This window comes from Amblyomma mixtum, chromosome 6 (assembly GCF_055824585.1).
Source record: "Amblyomma mixtum isolate Tamu chromosome 6, ASM5582458v1, whole genome shotgun sequence".
NCBI classification, from domain to species: domain Eukaryota; kingdom Metazoa; phylum Arthropoda; class Arachnida; order Ixodida; family Ixodidae; genus Amblyomma; species Amblyomma mixtum.
Genome location: NC_143017.1, coordinates 69,184,896 through 69,209,905, shown reverse-complemented (window position 1 = coordinate 69,209,905; position 25,010 = coordinate 69,184,896). Strand labels below are relative to the sequence as shown.

General features: G+C 46.3%; 1 protein-coding gene across 2 annotated transcripts in view; it reads right to left on the bottom strand.

Moving 5' to 3' along the window:
• LOC149339311 (uncharacterized) overlaps positions 1–25,010 on the bottom strand; it is a 276,702-nt gene that overhangs the window by 59,808 nt on the left and 191,884 nt on the right. The window contains exon 2 of one of the 2 annotated variants that reach the window (XM_089550452.1): positions 3,630–3,671. The exons of the other annotated variant lie outside the window; for it this stretch is intronic. The gene's annotated coding sequence lies outside the window, so the exon portion shown is untranslated. The remainder of the gene's footprint in view (positions 1–3,629; positions 3,672–25,010) is intronic. 2 annotated transcript variants of the gene reach the window in all.

Here is a 25,010-nt window from a genome sequence, read left to right as displayed (position 1 = left end):
GAGCGTTGTTTAACTGGTTCGGTAGTATCCGACGACGCCCGCCATGATGGGGGTAAAGGCAGCTCAAATCTAAAGTCTCGCCGTAGATGACGTCATTATCAAGCTTCCCGCACTTCTTTGATGTTGTGAGGAGAAGAAGCCCCAATATCGTCGCGGATCTATTCAAGAATATGTCTTGTGCGCTATTTTGCGCTAGGCTGTGGCGCTGCCATGCGGGATTGGCTACACTCTAAACAGCAATACGTCCGTATGGGAGTAATAAGGGAGTAAGATGTGTTCTAGCGCGCCCACTTTTATAAAAGGAAGTGCGTTAGAAAAGAGCTTACCCCATTTTAACTCCACTCTCTCATAGTGGAGACAAACACTCTAATTTACACATTCTCAGCAAAATCCCTCGACAGCCTATGGGGCTGCCTGTCTGCTCTGAGGGGGGGTGACACTATTTCACATCTCGTGGTGCTGCGCGTTCATTAATTAATTAATTAATTAATTAACTAATTAATTAACTAATTAATTAATTAATTAATTAATTCATTCATTCATTCATTCATTCATTCATTCATTCATTCATTCATTCGTTCGTTCGTTCGTTCGTTCGTTCGTTCGTTCGTTCGTTCGTTCGTTCGTTCCTTCCTTCGTTCGTTCGTTCCTTCGTTCCTTCCTTCCTTCCTTCCTTCCTTCCTTCCTTCCTTCCTTCCTTCCTTCCTTCCTTCCTTCCTTCCTTAATTAATTAATTAATTAATTCATTCATTCATTCTTGCTTGCAGCGCTTGCGGAGATCATGCTCAGCAATTTTACACATCGGAAATGGCGCCCTGGTGTCGTTTCGTCATTAAGGACCCAAAATGGACGCTGTCCTACATCTCTGCACACACATGCGCATGATCGGGAAGCGCCGATTTCCTGCGAGGTCAGCTGGGCGACTGTCGAACGTCGCTGAAGTCGCGGCCGTGTGGTCGAGAACACTCGTTGACGTCATTTGCGGAAAACGAATGGGCCATTCTGTGTAATGCAAGTTATTGTCGTATATATAATTTTGCTAAACGGATTAAAAATCGAAGATTGGCGTCATCGTGGAATGAATATAGATTGAGCGAGGACACCCGAGCCGGTTTCGTAATCTGCACGGGTTCTGAAGCATTTTCCAGAAAGGCGACGCTGTTTTACTCGTTTCCCATGCTTTTCTTATGACAGCGGCGTGGAGCAGTGCCGTACAGATATAGTTTGATCAGGCGCCGCGAGGGTTTTGCGCATGCGAAGACCACTCGCGCAAAAGGCGGATTAGGTTACCGGTTTAAAACGCTAGCGCGAAAAAAAAAAAAAACCCTGTTCAGCTTTTGTTTATATAGTACCCAACTAGCGCTATAACTTTCTGTGGAAATATCGATTGCTGTAATACAAACGCATTGTTTCTTGCCTCGATCGAAGGTTATTCTAACGACTGTGCACCTTTCGGTTATTTTCGTGGCACTTTTTTTGCGCACGATTCGGACGCACCGGCATTACACAAAAGTAAAAGGGCTCTCAGAGAGTTCGTTCTTCCCTCTGTATCAAGAAGTGGCACATGAGCTGATCCAATTCAATGTTGGGTGAGTCGGCACAGGCTCCACGGCTTACAACTTAGGGCAAGACGAGGGACAAGGACGAAGATACAGTCAGGACCAGCGCCGACGGTCGAGTAAATCAATCATTGCAAGCAAAGTCCAATACATCAGCCTGATAAAAGGGCCGAAATATTGGGAGTAAAATATGAAAAAAAAAACACTATAAACAACAGCGCACTAGGTTTCTTTTCCTTTTTCCGCCTAAAAACACTGACTTTTTCGTGACCTATCGGTGGAACTAAGGCAAGCTATTTTTGAACGCGAGCATAAAAAAAAAAAGAATCGGACAACATTTACGTGGGCACCAGCCCACAGCGGAGTGCTTCAGGGTAGCCAACGCCTAAAAAAAAAAAAAATGGCTGAGGCTTAGCTAAGGTTAAGCCTACTCAGATGCGAAGCATATTGATGGCTAGGCTTGGTAATACATGCAAGCTCAGCTTTATACCGCTGCTGTAGCGTCACGGGGTCAGCTGCACCGCCTCTGATGTGGAGCCTCCACCGCCGCGGCCGACCGCGCGAGCCGGCAGCCCATCTCTCCTCTGCTGTGACGTCATGTTGTCACGTGGTCAGCCGCCGCGCCTCTGATGTGGAGCCTCCACCGCCGCGGCCGACCGCGCGAGCCGGCAGCCCATCTATCCTCTGCTGTGACGTCATGTTGTCACGTGGTGTCACGTGGTCATGCTAAAGGTCAATGGTAGCTCCACCGCCGCGCTCGACGGGCTGTAGTGTAGTTCTAGTAATATGCGTCGCATAAAAATTCGCCCAAGAAAGCAGCTTCCCTTTCAGATGTTGATTTCCGGAGAAGACCGGAGCAGACTAACAAAGTCTTCAGGTCGATTGGTAAAGCACCGGAAATACAGGTACAGCAACAAAGCTCAGAAAACCAGGAACCGTAACAAAGTATGCGTGCCTTAGTAATCAGCGAAAGGAACAGTCTCGATAAGAATGAAAGATCTATGCCTTTCTGTTGATTAGAGCAGCAATAAGTTAGATGGGTGCCCCCCAAAACCACGCGTTCTTTCTTGCTCTCTTCGGTGACACGCTATTCCGCTGATTAGAGTGCGTCCTATTTAGTCGTAATGTTAGATATAAGCCGGCTTAAATGCCTGTATTCTCCTTATATCCTTCCCTCGATGCACTGAAAATAACAGACGGCAACCGAGGTACATTTCGACTTCGTGACGTACAACATGATAAGAATGAAATGTAATGCCCGAAGATGTAATGCACTCCTATGTAATGCCCGAAAGGGCCCTTAGGGTAAATAAATGACATGAAATGAAATGGTTCTCGATTAGCATTTATACATCACTTTTTCAATCACTGCAATTTCACTTTGACGAGCAGTGCCAAATGCCCAAATTCAATAAAATCCGACACTTGTGCCAGAGATTATCACGCCCAAAAAACTACTGCTAGTCTAAATAATCAAAGCTTGTTTTCACTTTGGTGCTTGAGCGCGCATTGCTTCGTGCTAGCTAGTGCTTAATTAACATCTAATGAATCATTGATTCGAGTTTAATGGGTCGTTTTCAGCGTAGTTAGGCGTGACGACTTATCCTTTTAGGTTGCGCGAAACCGACAATCGTTAGCCGAATTAACACAGAGAAAGCGAAGACGACAATTTCGATACACGAACATTATCGAACCGACCTCTTCCGTGCTGTCCGATCCGGGCCACGAAACAGCGGTGCCTAACCTTCATTGCTGGCGACACGAGGTAGTAATATAAACCAAAAAAGCCCCAAGGTCCCGAGACACCCTATCTGGCGCGTCTATAAAGTGCACATCACACAGCGCGGGGGCGGATTTTATTTTATACCTCTCCATTTTTTGTTCTTTTCAAGAGAAAATGGAGGCCACCGCACCTCATTTTTAATAGCTATTAGCGGGCGATATTGAGACAAACGAGCCCTCAATTAGAATAAATGGTCCTCGGTATTGATCAAACAACTTAAGTGGAGCATGAAAAGAGAGAATGAAGGAAAAAAAGAAAAGAGATTATAGTGTCGTTTGATGGCTCACCTAATTCTCGTCCGTGCCTGGCGGGACGAGCGAATGTAGCACCTGCGATGGAAGAAGAACGCATAATTTTTAATGCTTTATTATTATTTTTATCTTTCGGCAACAGTTTCGAGTCACGTCCCAGCCATGGGAAGATAGCGAGAGACAAAAAGCAAATAAAGCGAGAAAAATTAAGATTTTTCTCAACGTTATCTCAATGGATGCACTCTATGGCTGAGCGCCCCGTTCTGAAGCCATTTTACCCTATCTGAAACACCCCCGGTACGGATTTTATGCCGACGTCGGCTGATTTCGTTACTCCCGTGTTTATTGGATCTTCTGGAGAGACGTTCGTTCAGTCGTCCCTGTTGTAGAAAGGGACAATAAAACTTCGGCATCGGACAACTTTGGCTGGATAACTTGCTTCTATGCGTTTTGTTGTCTTCTGCGTCTTCTGCTTTACTTAACACATTACGTTTGGCCCTGCGCAAGGACATTACAGTTTCGAATTCGTATCGATCAGTAATTTGTTAAGCTTTTTGTGACATTTTTTTAATATTTCGTTTTTCTAGGTACCATGAGCGAGGAAGCTTTTGACAGGTGCACTGAGGTACTCGCTGGAAAGCCTTCTCGATTCCCACCAGCTGTAAACTACACCTCTCTCCATGCTGTCTTCGTGTCAGTGCGATAAGCTTCAGAAGTGAGAAACATAACAACAGCACACAAATACAACACAAACATAACACCACAAAAACACAACGGACACACAACACAGCGCAAATAAAGGAGAAGAGAAGTAAGAAAAAATAAAAACAGACCAAAGAGACTATGCACGTGAGGGCGATGAAACTCTCTGGCTTTCCGTACATTTTTTTTTATTGCTGAATTAAACTTCGGTCGTTAGGTTCTTCCGACGAAGCAAGTTAATTATATCGCGGCAAGATCATCCAGACGGCAAAAGCTTTGGTAGCGAGATGCAGCGTAACACTGCACTGTAAGCCAAAAGTTGCGGAGGTAGCAGCTAACCGAAAAAGAGGTCTAAAGAGGAAGAAATGACTAAAACGCTTTTTTGACGCAAAATTATCCAAATACTCAACTCCTTGTACATGAGTGCGTTTGTATCCGCTATGCTCCCTGGCCAATCACCCACCGTGAGTATGTGCCATTAAGCCTAAGGACATCATCATTATTGCCATCATTCGTGATGGATATGATCAAACATGAAAAATGAACTAATACATCCTTATTGTGTTCATTAAGTCATTTAAATATACCCTTAACATTAACTTGAGTGTCACTGAAAGGAGAGAGAAATATTACGTAGAGGTTCAGTTTCAAATTCAGATAATAATAGCCAAAAACAAGCTGTTATGTACTCAAAGATCACTGTATTCAAAACTAAAACACCCCTAAAGTTACCAGAAGATCCTGCGTGGACAATATGTTGCAGGAAAAGCTAAGCTATAAAGTCTCGTTAGTTATTTCATTAAGTCCAATAGTTAGTAAACGCTCGTCAGATATAGAGGAAAATATATTTCATATGTACAGGGAAGATTTTTCTCGTAAATCGGAGAAGTATTGTGGTGAGGGAAATTTTTGTCCGTCCAAAAGCGCAACCAAAGCCAAAGGTTCAGGAACCTATTTCCGTAGAGAATTGAATCATGGTCACAAAAGCAATCACTTCAATGAAGGAACAAATTTGTTGATGAGAGTGCGAAATGCTAACGAGCACTATTAAAATTAATTAAGCTCCGCTTTCACGAATTGGCTATAGCATTTGCACATTATATAAAAGAAATCAGAAATACAAAACGCTTAAAATCATTTCATGATTGCTCACTAGCACCTCAGCGGGGTGGAAACTGTACGCTTCGTGCTTTTCGGAGTGCGGTACATAAGTGGTGCAAAATACTGCTTTTACATGTAAGCGGACATGAAATGATTATCTTTTTTCCTTCCTTCCTTCCTTCCTTCCTTCCTTCCTTCCTTCCTTCCTTCCTTCCTTCCTTCCTTCCTTCCTTCCTTCCTTCCTTCCTTCCTTCCTTCCTTCCTTCCTTCCTTCCTTCCTTCCTTCCTTCCTCTCTCTCTTTCTTTCTTACCTTTCTTCCATTTTTCTTTCTTTCCTTCTTTCCATCTTTCTTTCTTTTTGTCATTCTTTCTCTCTTTCTTTCTTTATTTCTTTCTTCCTCTCTTTCTTTCTTTCCTTCTTTCTTTCTTTCTTTCTTTCTTTCTTTCTTTCTTTCTTTCTTTCTTTCTTTCTTTCTTTCTTTCTTCCTTCCTTTCTTTCTTTCTTTCCCTCTTTCCTTCTTTGCCTTCCTTGTTTCCTCCTTTCTTTCTTTATTTTGTCCTTCTTTCCTTCTCTCTTTACAGGAAGCAGAGAAGAAGATTTCGAGACCTGACAAGCTCCTGCACCAAGTAGATTCAAGAGCCTAACCGGAAGCACTTGTTTAACATCTCCCAATGGTTTGTAAAATGAGTAAGCAGAAAAAGGATAAGTGCCAAGGAGCGAAGTTTTATCCTTGAGCATTGATAATCACTTGACTTCTTTTGATCATACAGAACCAATAACAGACATTCGACTGTCGAACGCGTCAACGTTCTTCTTATGTTTTAAAGTCTTACTTGTTCATAAGCTTAAGAAATAAGGTTTGTTCATTAGCTTTGCGGCCCAAGTTTTAAGACCGAGGACCAGACCTCTAACGGCCACCAACAGAATGGGGAAGCGATGTTACCAATCTATTTATTTTTTTGGTATCAGTGCATGAAATTCTCTTCCGATACTCCCTCTTTCATTCCGGCTCATTTGAAAAAAAGAAAAAAAAAGGTTTTCAGCCGGTTTCTCGGGACCATACTTCCTGAAGCCCAGAAATGAGCGAAAGAAAGTGCCGCTAGTTTTGTCGGACAGTCTGAACTAACAACATTCATTTCCGCTTTTCCTTCGGTTGAAGCGTGGTCCACTCAGTGAACGCGTAAAAATATTTAACAAGATAAACCTAGAAAGCAGTTACGCAGTTCTCGCAAGTTTGTTTTCGCGAGCTTATAATTAGTATTCATACCATTTCGCTCTCCGCGAACGTCAGAAACCGGAAAATAACCTGCAATGTTGTTTGTGATCTGGGCTGTTAATGTGTTTTCATGAAAACTTGCTTTCGACAACATTCTCTTCACCTTCAACCCCTCTGCATCGCGCCTGTTTGTTCTTGTTTTTGTTTTCGCTAGCGGAAGTGGCGAAAGTCCAAAGCTTCTAGCAACTTGAGATGCAGAAAACTTTTCTCCCTAACCGCTTCTGGGGTTTCAGCGGAGTAAACAACGACAAAAAAAAGGAGGGCTCCCGGAGGGGGGCGGAACTCGGCAGGATCGTTGACCATGGCAAGCGCTTTCGCGGGGCGGCCATCAGGCCAGGAAGCTTTCCGGGTGTCGGTGGTGGGCGGAGGGGGTAGGGAGGAAGGGTGCGAAAACCTTCTGCCGCATAGCTGTTTGTTTGCTGCATTCCCAAGCTTTCAGCGGACATCCAGAGCAGCGAAGTCCGCGGCTTTTTCTCTCCCTCTCGTGGCGAACTAACGCAGGCAGTCCGGCGAGCGGACCGGCTTTCGCGACATTTCGCAAGGCGTCGCGTCGGTGCCCGCATCCGACTCCATCGTCCATGCATTGATGAGCATCCCGAAAGGGTAGGGGCTGCTCCGGTGTTGGCTGGGAACCGAGCGTCTGGCGCTCCGGAAGTGCATTCGCAGGAGGAAACAGGGCTCGCCGGATGGACGCTTGCGCTGTCCCTCTGATTCTCTCTCTCTCTCTCTCTCTCTCTATTTTTTTTTGCTTTATTACTTGTCTGTTTTCATGAAAGTAAGTGGTCCGATTTGAAGGCATTTTTTGTTCCTATTAAGAGAACTCCTGCTTACTATTTTCTGGTGATTAGCTTTTGCAATTTTGTTTAGATGTTGAAGGTTTCCGGTTTCCGCTTCCCCTTTTGGACGCCGCCGAGTCTAATTGCTCCCGAGTTATTTGTGAGCGTCAAGGTGAGCTTTTGGAACTGCGTGGTTGAAAAAACATGAACCAAAGCAATATCAATGCTATCTTAGAGACAAAATTGCGCCAGGTGACCGGCGCATTTAGTAAATCACTATCCACATTTTGACCACGAGTAAGCGTCAGCAACAAACACTTTTCAAGACCGGCCGTCGTGATACTTAGGGCGGGTCGCTAATGGTGTTTGTCAACTCTTTGAATTAGTCTCCGCCAGGTCCATAGGCTACGTGCTTTGGGTGGCATTCAGGCACTCTTAGTTTTCGGCCTTAGTGGCGCCTTCCGATGCTTAGGCCGCCTTCTCGTCTTCGCATGCAGGCTCATAAAAGTGCCTGTTGCTGATACTTCAAGCGTTCCTCTAACCTGCGTCAAACTCGCCTATTCCAGATGATCAAGACGACTCTTGGCTTTTGAATCACACGGCTGCATCAATCGGCTACAGCACCACTGTCGTCGAACACAAGGGCTCGCAAAACAAAAGATCTGTACAGATAGAAAGTGTGAGCGATTACGATTATGAAGATGACTTATGCATTCCCTCTTCGTATCAGCGTGGTAGGCGTCCTCATCTGTGCCTTGCTGAAGTTACGACCTGAAGACGTAATGTAGTGCCATGTATTATGAATGCGCTCACCTAGCAGCTGTAGCTAAGGCAGCTAGTGGTACACTCAATATATAGTAGGGTAAGAGTGCGGGCTAGTTGGTGATCCATTACATATAAATTCCAGCGCAAAACAGCAAGACACACGACGAGGAACGAGGACACACAAGCGCTGACTTCCAACTGACGTTCAATGGGAGGAAAATGTGCTTAAAAATACTGATTTAAAACAACAAAAAGAAAAAGAAAAAAGAAAATATTTTTGCTTGTCACTTCTTCAAGAAGAGCAACTCCGCGTCTGACAAGGCGATTGAAGGCATGCTGACACAATTATCTTGCAGCCCCGCACTATCTGGTCCGAGTGCCTGCTGATTATATTTTCTTTTTCTTTTTGTTGTTTGAAATCAGTATTTAAGCACATTTTTCGCCCATTAAACGTCAGTTGGAAGTCAGCGCTTGTGTGACCTCGTTCTTCGTCGTGTGTCTTGCTGTTTTGCGCTGGAATCTATATGCAATATATAGTGGTGCTATGCAGCGCCGTCTGTATTCGATGCACCCACCTTGTTTCTAACGAGAGGTCTACTGTGTCGGCTACAAACTCTCCATGTATAACAGTGGTGGCTTACTAATCTTCCAGTACGAATACATCTCGAGACGGAATGTTTTCTTCCATCGTATTGATAAACTTTAGGCGGAAACTTTTCTCGACTCTACCTTGTAGGGGTTCCTTACTTAATTGTTTCATTTTTTTTTTGCCTTCCTAATATCTCGGTCAGTCCCGCGTGTGATATCGGAACTGGCAGAGCTAGGGCAGTGCTTGTTGGCTATCAACCGTGGGTATCCGCTGCCATTGATAAAAGGGCAAAACACTGACAAGGCCAATGGGGTTGGGATAAAATACGTTTCTAAATAAAACGCATTTTCGACCGCATTCGCCCTGTATTTGTGCTCATAAGCGCCTGATATGCGGCTCTAGCCCACATGAATAGCAAATATTTTGCCTAGCAGGGTAGGATCTGAAAGGTACACATGCCGGTGTCACAATAATGCTTCACGACTTATCGCTCCGCGCTGTGCAAAAGTAATAGAGCCATCTGTTACGCCTTTGCCACGCAGGGCGCCGTGCACTGAGTGCACGAACTTAAACTGATTGGTTGGTTTAGGGGGTTTAACGTCCCAAAGCGACTCAGGCTATGAGAGACGCCTAGTGAAGGGCTCCGGAAATTTCGTCCACCTGGGGTTCTTTAACGTGCACTGACATCGCACAGTACACGGGCCTCTAGAGTTTCTCCTCCAAAGAAATTCAACCGCCGCGACCGGGATCGAACGCGCGTCTTTCGGGTCATCAGTCGAGCGCCATAACCACTGAGCCACCGCGGCGGCCTAACTGAAACTGGCCGTTTTCTAACTTTCTACAGTTCTGCTTCCACTATCACGCATTATGCTTCTAATGAGCTATGCAAATGAAAATGATAGGTGTAATACTCAAGAGACAGGAACACAGCAGATTGGGTCAGAGAACAAACGCGAGTTTACGACATTATAGTTAGCGACCACCCGTCAGAACGTGATCGCCTGCACGACATGACGACGTCCCAGAATTCCCATAATTCTGAGACCCGCGGCGGCACAGTAAGTGCGAGAGAATCTGGCATTAAAAGCAAGCCAAACTCTGAAAGCGAATCGCAAGTACAGTTACTCAAAGTACCTCGAGGCAAAGCGAACAGAAAATGCAAGAAACGCGCACCAAGATTTCGTACCTGGCAGATTTCTTTGCCATAAAGAAGCATCGCTTCGAATGGACAGAAAGGAAACTACATAGCGAGGACTTGTGTCAGCACCCCCGAGGAATCGGGAGTTTTTGCAGACACGTATAACATTCGGCATACCTTTCTAGTGAGGTGAGAACACAGACGCTGTTTGCGTGTTCATAATTGATGGCGTTTTACGGATAACTAGACAGAATATGTAAGGGAAGCTAGCTTTAACGAACATCGCAATCTGCGCCCCGCAACTAAATTCTTCAGGGGAAAGTCCGAAAAGCGGCGTCATCAAACACGGGCGCTCACAAACGCGAACAAAACAGACTCGATGCGGTGCGTGCATCCAGCGACATTGCTGCAGGTGGTGACTTTCGCAATCCAAATAAATGCACCGGCAGAAGTACGAAGTAAAAAGCAAAGGGCGGCAAAACATTGTACAAGAAGATCAAAGGGTGCCGAAAAGATGAAGAGAAAAGATCAGACAGAAATGGCAAAGAGCACAGCCGTGCGACTTGCGACTCCCGACAACGAGTCGAGCCAGTGCACGCCCGCTTATGAATGTAGTGCACGTCTTGTTTACCCGCGGAATCTCAACATTTTTGCACTCCTTTCCATCGCCGCGACGGAATTACAACTCGGAACGCACCCATAAGCTTCGCCTTTGATCTGGAGTGACCGACTTGCCATGCGATCCCGACAGGTTCTTTCCAGGCGCGAGCTGTCACCCCCCCTCCGTCTCCTTCCCGCCCTTTCCAAACTTTTTATTATTTTTGTTTACTTCGCAAGAAGAAATTGAATCTTGCGAGCCGCGCAGCTTCTCCGACCGAACTGCTGCTCCGAAGTGACTCACCCGGCGACCGGCGCCTGCACAAAGACGTTGCGCAGTTCGGCGACACGCTGAGAAGGTGGATATCTTGCTGCGAATGTAGAGGTTTTTCGGTTTATTCCGTTACTTGCCGAGTTACTTCTGAAGGCAGTGAAACTTCCTGCGCACTCACATGCAACTTGAAAATGATCACTTTAGGCGAACTTACCCGACTATAGTGTTGTAACGATGTTCATTTTTTCATGGAGGCGAAACGAAATGAGAGACTTCAGATGGCGGTTCAGTCCCTAGTAATACACCATGCCACCAGGAAAAGTGTATCGGTCTTGTTAAAAGGAGCGAAAATGATGAACCTTATACTACGACTGTGAAATATGCGGCTCAAAAGGGAATCGGTCGAGTTGCAACCTTTTCAGCGCGTACCATCCCTCCTGCTGAGTACGGAGGAGATAATTATGGCCTCTCCTTGCGATGGCTCAACCATTTTAACTCTTTCCCTACCGCACCCATTGAGCATTGTTAGCCCGCTAACGATCATTTCATGCCTCGATTTTAGAACCATCTGGGTTGCTAATGACCCCGCTGCAGACGTAGTTTGTAGGCCAGGAACCAAAGTTTTGTTTCCGATGTAGTTTTTTTTTTTTTCCCACGAGGGGGCACTTTATAACGCGCTGCGAAGAAATGAAGATGCGGACATGCACTCATTGCCCGCCATGTTGCCCGCAGATGACGCCTTCGCCGCTCGACTTCGGAGCCTTCCGCGTTGCTTACAGGCACGATGCGCATCGGGCTTGTAGCCGGAGAACTGAAGTTTTGTTTCCGATACAGTTTTCTTTACCGCTACAAAACGGCATTTTTTGAGCGCACTCCGAGGATGCGGTACCATCAAAGTCGCTTGGCAGCCTCCGCATGGGCGGCATGCGCTCTAAGACAGCAAATCTCAGGACTCCGTTTTGTCGGCGAGTGATATAATCGACGTCCTGTGCAACAACGAGCCTGAAAATGTTGCAAGGTGCTGAAGATGATTCAGTTTCCACATCGGTGATGATGGAAACCAGCCTGAAACACAGGCGGCCGTGCTCCGATGCACAACTATAGGGTTTCCAGTTATTGTTTTGTAGCAACAATACTATTCAAGATAGAAATGATTTTTTTTTTGCAGGGAGTGCCCAATAGAGCAACAAACATTTTGCATATTTCAAAAATTTTTTAACATTTATTTTCTTTTTAAATACAAGCGTGTTTTTGCACGTTTTGTTGAATTTTTTCTAAAATCTCGTTTTTAGCAAATAAAATTTTTAGTTGCAACATGGAATTTGTTGTTTAAACGCATATTAATAGAAAGCACCTTTATTCAGCTCTGTTTTTGGGTATTGCAATCAATATTGAATGCAATGCAGTAGACGTTTCATAGACATTGTGTCGAACATTCTAGGCAGTTCCATCACTTGACAGGTGAGTGACAGGACATGATACATGGCATTAGAACAATGGTAAAGACCAATTAGCCTAATAAACGTTTCTAGACAGACCACATAAATAAATAAAACCAAGTAGGAAATTGCGTCGAGTTGGGGAATCAAACCAGGGTCTGCGGAGTGCGAGACGAGAACGCTAACCACTCCGCCATGGTGGTGGTGGTGGAAGACGTTTATTTGCTCTATTTTACAATATATTTTTTTGCGGCTTCAGATGGAGTCTTCCATCTTATCATCAGGGTCGGTTCCCCTAGTCCAGGGCTCCGCTGAGGGTAGCTGCCCTGCGTGCACGCCTTACTAGTCCTTGTTGGACTTTCAGGATGTCGCTGGATAGCAGCCTCTCTCACTGTTCCGCACTCGGATTTTCTATTATGGGTAGCTCGTCTATTTTCTGGCAAGCCCATGTGGTATAAGATTGGTTTGTCTCCACACCACGGGCACTCGCTCTTGTACTGCGTTGGGTAGATTTTACTTAGGATGTTTAGACACGGGAATGTTCCCGTTTGTAACTGTCGCCATGCTACGGCGTCTTCTCTATTGAGTTGTTTGTGTGGGGGCGGGTATTCATATTTTATAACAAAACGCAATTTATAACCAACAGGGTCCCTTGCAGGGCACTGGCTACATTCGGAAATAAAACCTCCACAAATTTTTTTAATCGCCGTATCAAAATTTAGTTTTCTTAGAAACTAGAAGGTTTTTCTTTCTACATAGAAGAAATTAGTCAGCAGCGCACGATCAGACAGAAAGCGCAGCTGGTTAGATGACGAGAACAGGAGGTCGCGATTTGTTGCGAAACACAGCTGTGCGCGAAATAGGCGACCTTGCACGGAGGGAACTGCTGTCGTGGTGGCGATCGTCGCCACAATGTATGGAAGCAGGAAATCGGCGAATGACCGCGACGTTCATTTTCCCCTTCCTCTGCGGCAATCGATTACCACGCTGTCACCGGACAACGCCCAAGGAAGAAAAGGATGAAAATACAGCAGGAATAAATCTGTAGCGAACGTCGCGGAGGCAACAGCCGCGCCGGCGGAGAGTTGTTTCAGGCACAGGAAAGGATGAAGCGAGGTCGAGGTATACAGGGACAGGCGGAGGGGGGACATCGGGAGCAGCAGTGTCGTCCTCCTTCGTTTCGTTTGCGGAAATAGCCGGAAGAGGGAGCTGTACCAGCATGGCCGCTTCCGGCGAGCAGCGGGACGGCACTGACTCGGCTGCAGCGCAGCGCCATGACGCCAGAAAAGTTGGGGAGATGAGTACGATGACGCCCAGAAGTTTTAGGAGGAAATAGGGACGGTAGGGATGGGGTACTGCTGGGGCTGGTTAGAAGGAGAGGAGCAAAACTTTGAGCAGAGAAGAGGGAGATGTGCGGGATAAATGGGAAAAACTCAATTCCCCTAACCGCTGAGAAACGGCTTACCACGCGCGAGAAGCGCGGCGCGACTTATGGTCGTCGCCGGGCTCAGCTTGGGGAAGGCTCGGGAGAAACGGCGAGAAATCCTCGGCTCGTCTTCCCTAATCACCTCCGCCAAAGTTGGGGAGAAGAGGAATGACGGGGGAGGGAAGTGGACGCGCCCAAGGACGCCATGACGGCCTTGTTTACAGCGCGTCACCTCGTGCCCGAGATTGTCGGCAGCGACGAAATCACCTCTCGTAAAAAACACCCTCTTCCCCCAATCCCTTCCCGCCTGCTTCATTCCCTGCTTATCCCGCCACCGTTCTCGGCGAGGGAAGGATCACAGGTCGAAACGCGTCTCAAGAGTCCCGCCAGCGGCAATCGAGACGGGATGGGGGCTGGGTTCTCGCGCAGTAAAGCGGGTGGGGACATTGCCGGAGATAAATCAGACGAGAAAGCGTGCGTCAAGCCATAAAGGCCCGCGGGCCCCAAACCCCCTCCTCCTCCTCCCCCGAGCAGTAATTATGGCGCCTCCGAAGGACCAGCAACGGGTCAAGCGGAGTGAGCAACGGCCGGCCCCCACAGTAAAACGTCAGGGCGCCGGACATTACGTCAAAACGTTCTTCACGACGCTTCGCGCGGGTGGACGCGAAATTGCAGCACGTCGCGTTAACACCGGCGTCCGCGTGGACGCCTGTGGTGCTCCCAGCGCCAGGCACTGCTTTTGCCGCAGGAGACGCATCGGCGACAAAGAGACGGAGGAGAGTGAGTCTCTTGGCAGCCTAAAGCTGTAAAGATTTCCTGGGGCATTGCTTGCGTAGTGGACGCAGTTCAAGAGCAGTGTTCGTGACAGAATGACAGCTGGCGACCTCGTCGTTATTGTGTCGTCAGTTTCTTCCGTTTGTTCGCTCCCTCAAGCGCTAGCTATAGCGGTCCAGCGCCGCCAAGAAGTGGTTGGTTTACCGCGTGGACGCGAATTCCTCTGATAGAAAGTTACAAATTTAGCGAATTTAAGCAATCTCTTTTGTTGGATTTAGGTCGTTAATTAAGGTTTACATTCCTGTTTTAAGAAATACAGTTTGATTGTTATCAACCGTGTTTGTTGCACAACTGTTTATGGTGCATACGACAAACAAAATCTTGAATGCAATTTTAAGAGCATAGGCAGGAAAAATTGACTTCAGGTGATGCAATGTCTAGAGCATACAAATGAGACATCAACCTCGTACGAAACCAAAAACCCGCAAAGCGACACTAAGAGCAAGAAGGCACGGCACGCAAGCAACAAGCGTGCATCCAGGAACGGGACGTTCATTAAGATACTGACATTTTCGAAGCACTAGAGTTGCGTCGTCCTCATTATAGGGATTTCCTGGTGGTTGTTGCTTTATTTGGCAAAACCACATCTACCTAACGACGCAAAAACTTTGTATGCTTCCTTCTGTTGTTGTTCTGTTTGGAAAAGAATAAACAGCGGCTGCTAAAGTGGTGATCACTCAACTCGTGACACGTAAATAAACGTTGCTGCTGCGGAAAGTTTCGAGTTACGGCGCATTAGAAGTAGGGGAGGGAGGTACCAACGCACACGCGGTTCGCCATTAGCGGGCAGGTTCAAGCGTGCAGCAATCTCCTAAGCAAGAAGAAGAACGCAGTGTCGGATGGGTAACAGCACACCGCCCAGTTGTTTGCACGAGCAAAGCTCATATCGGGTTAGCGCCCTCATTTGGTATGCGCGCCCGGCGTCGTGCCCAAAAAGGGGACTGGTGAAACAGAAGACCCGAACAGCAACATGGCGGGAAAAGTGCTACGGGCGGGGTGGACCAGACAGCCAGTGCCGAAAGATGTTGTCGTCGTCGCTTTGTTTGTTCACCTGTGCTAGAATTTCTTCCTTTCCCCTTTTTATTTCTGTTTTATTTTTAGATGCATCCGCTTTCGTTCGTTAGCAGCTATTGAAAAAGTGTCGCCAACTTAGCGTCTGTTTGGTAAGACGCTGGCGAACTGATCGATCACCATCCAGTGGAGGGGCTGTTCTGATGAAGCAGAAAGCGAATGCCTGTTATCGAGATTAGAAGCAAGTCAGCAATAAAAAAACACGGCCCGACTGCATGTGCGGAGGAATAAAAACAAACAAGGCACAAAATGGAGTGGACGCTTAGAGAGAGACAGTCGGTGCAAAATCCATCACATGATTCGGGAAACATAAACCGAAAACACACCAAAACATAAGTATTTTGCAGTTGTACTATGTTTTGCTTAACGGCTCCGCTTTCAAAACACAGCTGCACACTTTTTCTTTGTTTCTTTATTGCAGAACATGCGCGCGTGCGCGTCGGCAGGCAGCACTAAAGGTGATCCAGCTCGCTTTGTTTTCTAAAACAGCTATGAGAGAAACAAGAGAGCGTCAGTGATGTTCCATTCAGACAATTTTAATTTTTTAGAGAATTTTAGGCGTAAAATTTTTGGGAAAAATTTTTTTGGTGGTTTTTCACGGAATTTGAGAAACCTAAATTTTTCGTTTTATTTTTTTTAATCTCTGAACTTTGCAAGCAGCTACAGAGAAAAGGGGTCAGTAATAGGAATTTTCGCGTCTACTTAAGGCAATTTTTGGGCACACCATAGAATCCATGACTATGGAGCGGAAAACCTGGGTTATACAAAGGAGACGAGGCAACAAGAAAGTTCATGTTTACAATTACCAGTTAATACAAAATGTATCTTCCGCTTATATGAAAAAGCAGAGCCATCCTCCCTCCGCAAAGCGCTTATTCATCGATGGATTACGACCAGTTTCCTTGTACACCACCCTGCACGCTATACTTGAAATAGTAACGACAAATAGCACTGGTAACTTCGCATTTGGCGCCTACTCTAGCATTTCTTTCACACACTGGTTTTGCTATTATGCCACACAGTTCTCGCGCAGCCTCCTTCGCACTACCCTCTCCCTCACCATGTGTTCCATACAGTTTCTTACTATTACCTAGAGGGAAAGCTGGCGGCGTAGCGCTTCAGCCACCATGGACGCTCAAAGCATCGTGGAACAGTCGTATTTTTTTGGGAACACAGAGGGTCACTAGTAAGGTGTTTCATTCTGAAAACGCTGTTCGTGTGTGCGCAGACGACTTTGGCGCGAACGCAGTGTGCAAAAAACTATAGTAATGAAACCGCAACAGTAGACGACGTTGTTGTGTCTCTACCCCCCCCCCCCCCCCCCCCTAACTCTCTTTGTGTGTTCCCGTCACACCTGTATCCACATAGGCCATTCCCAGAGGCAGTGTGTGGTTCTGCGAAAGTGGTCTTTCTTAATGCACGCGCTGCCATGCGACCTCCTGAAAGGTGCAACCAGACACGATGGGACAGATACGACTCCTGGATTCCACGTACCACCACTTCTGCCTAACTGCCACGACGTGTTTTTCCGAAGTTCCCCTTAAACGGCACCCAACGCAGCAGTATTGACCCTGCGACCTTGTGTGTACAACCGTCAGGGTGACATGACTCAACGCCTGCTGCCACCTGCGGAGACGAGCGTCTGCCATTCAACCGCGCCTCGCTCTTTTGTCAACAGCGGGGTGACGCCGCAGCAGGTGTTCGCCTTTCCCGTAGCTATATCGATACCCAAATTATACATCTTTCGGGGATCTTACGTGTTGATTACGCTTAATTACACATTTTCCCATCTGACAAAAATCCGATGTTTTGCCGATCATTCTGTGACAATTTTTACTATGCCGTGATGACTTCCGGTGGATGTGACGTCCCACCGTTCCCGTGGCTATATCGGCGTCTGCGCCATATTTCGACGTAGTTTCGACATTTTTGCCTATAATTAATTAACTATTTAATCTACAGTCATAAAACCTGGCTTGTAGGTTCATTTTTTCCTCATCTATCTAAAGCAACCATTGGTTATCTTCTATCTTCTTTAGTTCCCGAGTTAAACGCGTGTGAGTTGCTTTGTTAACGGACGACAGTATGAGCCATAAAAGGCTTTGGCCTCAATAACTCCCGCAAGCCTCTAGTTCTGAGGGAGGCTGTCTCTTTAGCAGTTAGGCCTCTTATTGTCAGAGTAATTTTCTTCGTAGGCATTTTCATTTTTGTTGAGTCATCCTTCTTCGGACGTCTCGCTCCTCGCGCCAAAAGTGAAGAGGGGGACATTTTGCAGGTGGCAGATGGTGAGAGGGAAATCCCCTTGAATTCCACCTGCCACTATTGGCAGGTGGAGGCTTCACACAGACAGTTTTCGTGTTCATGGCCCTCCTGATCCTATCGCATTAACAAAATTAAAAATGACTACCACTTCTCCTCTCTCCTCAACCCCCCCCCCCTCTTCCCGGTAGAATTTTTGACATCCCCCGAATTTCAATTTCTGGGCAAACTCCTGAGCAGCGGCGTAGAACCACACACTCAGAACAGTCAGCCATTCCGACACAGCTTCCGCCACGTGAGTACAAAGTTTCCGGAAACACGGTTATTTATAGAAGCCTGCTTGAGAGAGAGAGAGAGAGACAGACAGAGAGAGAGAAATAAAAAAAAAAAACTTGAAACACCGGAAGTGCCGTATCGCTACACGGATAGAAGCGGCTTTGACGAACTAAATCGCGGCGGTCTTTCGCCGTGTTCGCAGATTAACACTCTCCACCTCTCCGCTTCACTTTCTCTCTCCCTCTCTATTTCCAGCCGCGCGCAACTAATTCTCCCCAACGCCTGGCTGCTAACGCGCCTTCAGGCCAGCGCCGTTGGAAGGCATTCAAAATTAAACGACGATTCGCGCCCACGCTTGCCCCTGACGACGTGCCGGCCCAACCGAACGACGACACCTCGAACGCTGGCCGCGCCGCTCAGCGGATCCCGCCACGTGCTGACGCCTCCTCCCCGGTGCACTCGGCGGCGCGCTATGCTTTCAGTGCTGCGAGAGCCGGGTCAACTTCGCCGTCGGTAATTAGCGGGGATGAAAAAAGAAGAGCAAATAAGATCCCTCCGCGTGAAATTAAAATAACCTCGGGTGCGAGCGGCGGCAATTGCGGCGCCTTCCCTTACGCACGGCCAATTCCTCTTGCTCCCGGCTTGCCTCGAGAGCTTTGACTGGCTCTGTTTTGATCTAAATTTAGTTTTTACATTCCTTCCTGTATCGTTGATCCCTGCCTCGTGGAAGTCTCTCTCGGAGCCTGCCCTTATTAGCTGGGATTATAAACCTCGAAAGAGGGCCCCTGTTAGTGAGGAAAGTGCTGCCGAACCGACTTTTGAAAAAAATAATTCGAGAGTTGGCAATTCGTTTACTTTTCAAACTTTTCGAGAAGGGAAACCAGATACGAAGCGTCCGTAGAGAATAAAAGGAATCCTACAAATGATGTTTTCATTTCGACTGAGTTCGCAGAATACAGTACAAAACAGGTGATCACATCGGTGTTTGCAGTCGTTGTCAGGTAAGCTGCTCTCTCTGCCCTTGTTGGCTTCTTCCTTTTATGTCATTACTTTTCATTTTATGGCGTTACATGGATTGACGCGCCACAATGTTAACTAGTAGATAAACTACCTGCAAAAGTCTGAATAAAGTTTGCCGAGGCTCACTGTGCGAAACAAACGAGCTTGTTTAGGAGTGTTCGCTGTGGCAATGTTTACTCCTTCAGTCGCCGAGCAGGGTGCCTTCAAAGTACGCTTCAAGTGTCGTGTCACAGAAGTGCGGTATTAAAATCCGCGAATTCAAGCGGAGCTTTGCCATGTTCAAATACACAGCACAAACTCGTAAAGTACATTTTAATATTGTACTTCCACAGAGGGCCCTATGGAAACTTGGAGTATTCCCTCGTCATCCACTTTGATACTTCGGTCACCCATTGCTGTGTGGGTTGAGGCCTTTTTTACCGCAAAGCGATGAAGAAGAGCCTGTGGCGTACTTAGGAGCGCAGCTATACTATACTATATTTATGTTCATACTATCCTATACTATATCTTAGTACAAAAGCCTCTATCAAATTGCCTACCGTACAACCATGGCGCTACCATAGCACCCTAAAGAACACGGAGGACTTAAAACATGCTGGAAATGTTTAACACCGTGCACCGAGGTTATCGTCCGCCACCTGCTGTGCGCATGTGTGTGGGAAAAGACTTTAAGGAGACGAATATTTCTGCAACCTGGACTTACAGCCACCGGAGAAGAATGCCTCTCCATGCGGCTATCGAAGAAGAACCGCGGCCTGCTCAGGTTCCTGCTTGTGAATATGCGCCTTTCCTTTGCTTTCGAAGCTCAAGGTCATTGAAAGTGAAAACTGGGCATCGCTGATCAAAGCACGAGATCTCGTAGTGAAGATTTTGCTTCAATAGCCTCCACGGCTACATACAGCATAAGACAGCCCTAGCATATGACATAAGATAAGACTTCAAAACATAATAATAAACCTAAAACCCTTGCTTTTACCTTCCCGGCAAGGTGAAGTGAGAGAGATGGCTGACGGTACCGTCACCTCCAAGCCCTCACGAGCGCACCCTCACCTCCAATCGTGCTTGGATCACATGTCTCTAGACTACACACTGTCCTTCAAGGTCGTTTATGACAGAGTTGCGTTTGGCTAACGGCAAGAAGTTTTTGGTTACAACGTAGTACGCACAAGAAAAAAAATGGATAAACAAATATTGTAGTTTGGTGTCACGGAATAACGTAATATGGGACTCAAGACGACGACACGGGCAGCTGCGCGGGACACAGTGGTCAGACAAGTTCTTTACAGCCGCACCATCGCTATCACTGATATACCGGAACATGTGAGATCAGAGTCCTCTTGAGTGTGTGCCCATGCATTGCTGACACCATGTCACCAAGATGGGGGACTTTACAGAAAAAGAAAAGTTGGCTAGAAGCAAGAAGAGGAGTGGATCGGGACGATCGCTCCTCTTGAGACAGATCTTGACGATGAGATTTAGACAGAAGACAACATGCATACGAGAGCGGGCGCCAGCATTGTTAAATATAATATGTCAAGTGAAAAAGGAACGCGGTGATGAAGCACAAGCGGCCAACCCTGAAGAGGAACTTGAGATCGCGCTCGACGCTGCGACGATCGTGCTTGCTGTGGGGTGGGTATGCGCCATACACCCTTTGAGTACAAGTATGGCCTCCCGCAACGTCAACGTTATAATGAAACACCCCGTCTTAAGATCTACACTACGTACTTTTACCGGGTGTCTCAGCGAGCACTTCCAAAGATTCTTAAATATAGGGTGTTTGAAATAGAAAGCACTTTCAGGAACACGTTTCCAGCCGTGGTGGATGTCACTTACCCAAAAAAACTTAATTAGAGAGCCAATTAACTAATTGCTGTATTAATGAACGTAGCCTGACAGTTAACAATGTGAATGGGTTCGTAGTGACGGAAAGTGCAATGATCATCAGCTTTTGAAAAGAAAAACAATTCTTTCTCAGCTACAGTGCGAGATGATGATGATAAAAACATTTTAATTGGAACTAAATCCTGCGTTTTTCCTTCGCACAAAACCGAAACAGAGCACGTGATGTGGGCAGGAATCTTGGTGCAAACGCAACACTTTCTGATGACATGATGCAAGGGATGGGGGCTAAATTCGAACTGCCTCGGTTATTGTACCATGGCATGCACTTTCTTCTACTGTGATGTTCTCGAAAGGACCAGATATGTAGTTAGCGATGACAGCATTTTCTTGTACAAAGGACGAGCCAAAAGCAAGCGCATGCCGTGGTAGAGTAGCGTAGGCGGTTCGAACTGACCCCCGTACAAGTTTAAACCCGTCATCGGCAGACGTTGCGTTTGCATTAAACTTCCTGTCCGCTTCATTCGCGTAGTATCGGTTTTGTGCGCGAACAAGCACCGCATTTTCTCGCGCTGCAGTGCTTTAGAAAATTATTTTTTATTCCCCTCAAAAGCTGATGCGGCGTTGTATTGGCCATTGCTTCGAATTCACCATTGGCACTGATCCCCAGACTACTTACTATGCTAAAACTCACTATTGTCGCTGACCACCAGACTACCAGAGTATGGTAATGAAAAGGTAAACAGGGAATTTTAACTTTCAGTTTTCTATTTGGGATTTTTTTTTTCGAAATAATTGACAACCCCCGCAGTTGACTGTTTGTTGTTAAAGGATCTTTTTCCGGCTTCGATATCCCCATTTTTCTTTTTGCTTTTATTACCACGGCCTGGCGCTCGGCTTCTTTAAGGTGATATGCTAGGGATATGAACACACATTGAGAAGAAGAAACCTTGTATCATGGCGCTCTTTGGCCCCAGATGACCTTTCGCCATAAAAAAAATCACTATCATCATCAATCCTCTATTTTTAAGCAATGTCGAAATGCTGCGTGCTCTAACGCTCTTCCCTAAGTTCCAATTACATTTGAATCTGGCGGAAGTGCCCTAAAGGCTAAGCATCTAGAAAACCTTTGGAATATGCTGAAGAGATAGCCAGTTCGTTATTTTAGAATACACCCTGTGTTTGCTGTACTTTTCGAATACGATGCTGCAGACCACGCAAGCGCAGCTTCGGTCATTGCACTCGCTCGGCAAAGAGCTTAGACGTCTGCTACCCACGCGTGTCTGCCCGGTGTTCACCTCGAAAGAAGACGCTCTGATCGCTATGCGCTCGCTCTCTTCGTAAATATTGATGCTTGCGATCCCAGAATCGGAATGTTAAGGCGGCATGTAGTGTCGAGTGAATTGCGCTCGAAAATATGCACAGCCATACAGCACGAAACAGCGACTTCTTTGAAGATGAGGTGCTTTCAGAGAGCATTTTGTCCGTCGCCGAATCCTCTCTTTTCGTGTTCTCTGTCCGTGGAATGTTTTTTTCCCCTTTAATTCTGCAACGAAAATGCTCGAGCGTACTTGACTTGCATTCACTTTGATTCATTCGATGGGGGCGGAGATGAAGTTGGACGTGGGAGCTCTTCTTGACTTTCCTGCTAAACGCGCTCAAAACGTGAATGCATCTTTTCCGAGTTCTGAGAAAGAATATCCCACGAAAGGGCTAAAACTTAAACTGAAAGCGGTCTTCTTGCATTGAGGCCTGAACTGGAAACAGGCAATGACATCTGGCGGAGAAATTCTTGCTCAGAATACGCCGACTGCCTTCTTTTCCTGGGCACGCCATTCGAAGTTTTATTTTGCGCTTTTTGACGTTAGTCCATTTTATTATTATTATTTTCTCTCTGTTATGAAAAGTGCCGAGAGAAAAACAAAAATCGGCTGCGACAGAAACAACGATTCACGAGTCGCTTACACTTGCAATTCAAAGCGAAGTGATGAGGAGCGCTTGTATTGCTCCTCGCTAGTTTCTTAAGTGACATCATACTGGCGCCCACATGGATACGAGCACGTATCTTAAGTTATTGAAAAGTTTGTTTGTAAGTTTGAAAACATTTATTCGAGCTGGGCAGAGTAGATACAGCGTCCACTGCAGGGGCAGAAGCTAAAGGCTATGGCGCCTGACGAAGTGCTCTGTCGCTCTGCAGTCGACGAAAGTGCCACAATATTTCGGCATAACAAGACGGTATTGCTCATGAACTTAAGAAAAATTCGGATAAGTTCAGATGGCACGACCGATATCTGCACTAAGTGGACACTTCATCGTGTCCTGCGCCTCGGAAAAAAAAAAAAAGCGTTTCGAAGACTTCAGACTTTGTGAACAAAATGGCCAGGATAACTAAGGCCGACAATTAACTCTCATATCGGATGAAAACATGGAAATGCTCGTACTATCATTATTGCTACTTCTTACATGTTTCACACTCTTCATTAGCCGCGTTTACATGAATGCGACAGAAGTCGACTGCAGTCCAATTTTTGAGGGAAAGTGCAAAAACGTCGAGGAAGAGAGTAAAGGATAAGTCATGCATTTCCTTCTCAAAACCTGCTGGTCCCCTAAAAAAATTGACTGGAGTCGTGTCCTGTCGCATTCATGTAACCAAGGCTAGTGTTGCTTGAAATAAGCCTGGAAAGTGTTTGCGTGTACTGCCGAATAAGACCCTCGAGATTAATGCCGCGTCTTATACTTCGTAATGAATTCGCATTTCGACTCGCTGTGCGTTCGGCCCCCAAATGCGTATTGCAGCGCAGTGGTGTATCGAACTCGCATGTACGCCCTGGTTGAAACACCTAAGGAATACATAATTACTGAACGCGGGTACTGTATGCACAACTTTCTCGTCACTGTTAATCTCAGTGTGTTAAACTGAACGTTAAGCCACGCGCACACAGCCCTCCAAACCGACCACTAGTTTGAGCCGAGTACTCAAACTAGTACTCTTAGCAAGCAAGCGAGTTTACATGATGCGTACGTACAGTCGGGGACAAAAGTCTCCGGACCACGTGTTCCTCTAACGAAGCCAATAGCTCTGCTATTAGTCAGCGGCTGGAGACCACACTTGTGGAGGTAAAAGTTAATTTTTTGTTCTTTCATCTCCACAAGTGCGGTCTCCAGCCGCTGTCTGATAGTAGAGCTATTAGCTTCGTTTGAGGAACACGTGGTCCGGAGACTTTTGTCCCCGACTGTACGTACATGTATATTTACGCCCCGTTGCGATGGAGTTCCAAGTGGTTCTTTACTTGCTATGGCCTTGCAATAAGCTGTGCAAGACTATGTAAAGGAATGGCAGGTGTAGCTGAACGACAATCTCCAGACGACAATAACCGTGCTTAGAATTCTTCCTGGTGCTCTGAAAGGAATACACGAGCGATATATTAACACGCGGTGCTCCTTACGCAGCGGACTTGAACGTAACGCGTTGCAAATAATTGATTATTTTTAATAACTTCCATTAGCATCACGAGTACTGTAATCTTCCTGTTGATGCTGAAATAGTTATTTGATTCGGTTTGGATAAATTACATTTTCTTCGAATTTTGTTATAGAAAGATTACATTTTTGTGGCCTAACGTTCTCGGTAACCCAATAATACCCTTTTTTCAGTAATCGGTTATTAGTAATCTGTTACATTTTTATTCCGAAAACAAGTTGTGACCTGTGGTAAAACTTCAAGTATCTGAACTGGGTGGAGAACACCGCTGCAGCGCGGAATTATCACGCGTTAGAGGGACAACGATCGAGCTGCGGAGAAGCAGCTCGCGCGAGGAGGAGGAGGAGGAGGAGGAGGAGGAGGAGGAGGAGGAGGAGGAGGAAAAAGAGGAAAGGCAGGGAGGTTGACCGGAAGAATAATCGGTTTGCTCCCCTACACGGGGGGGAAAGGAGTGAGGGGATAAAGAAATGAAAGAGAAAAGAGAGTGACAGAAAATTGAAGTCACATGAAAGTTAGCATTCGTGAAGTCACAGCCTATCATGCAGGCCAT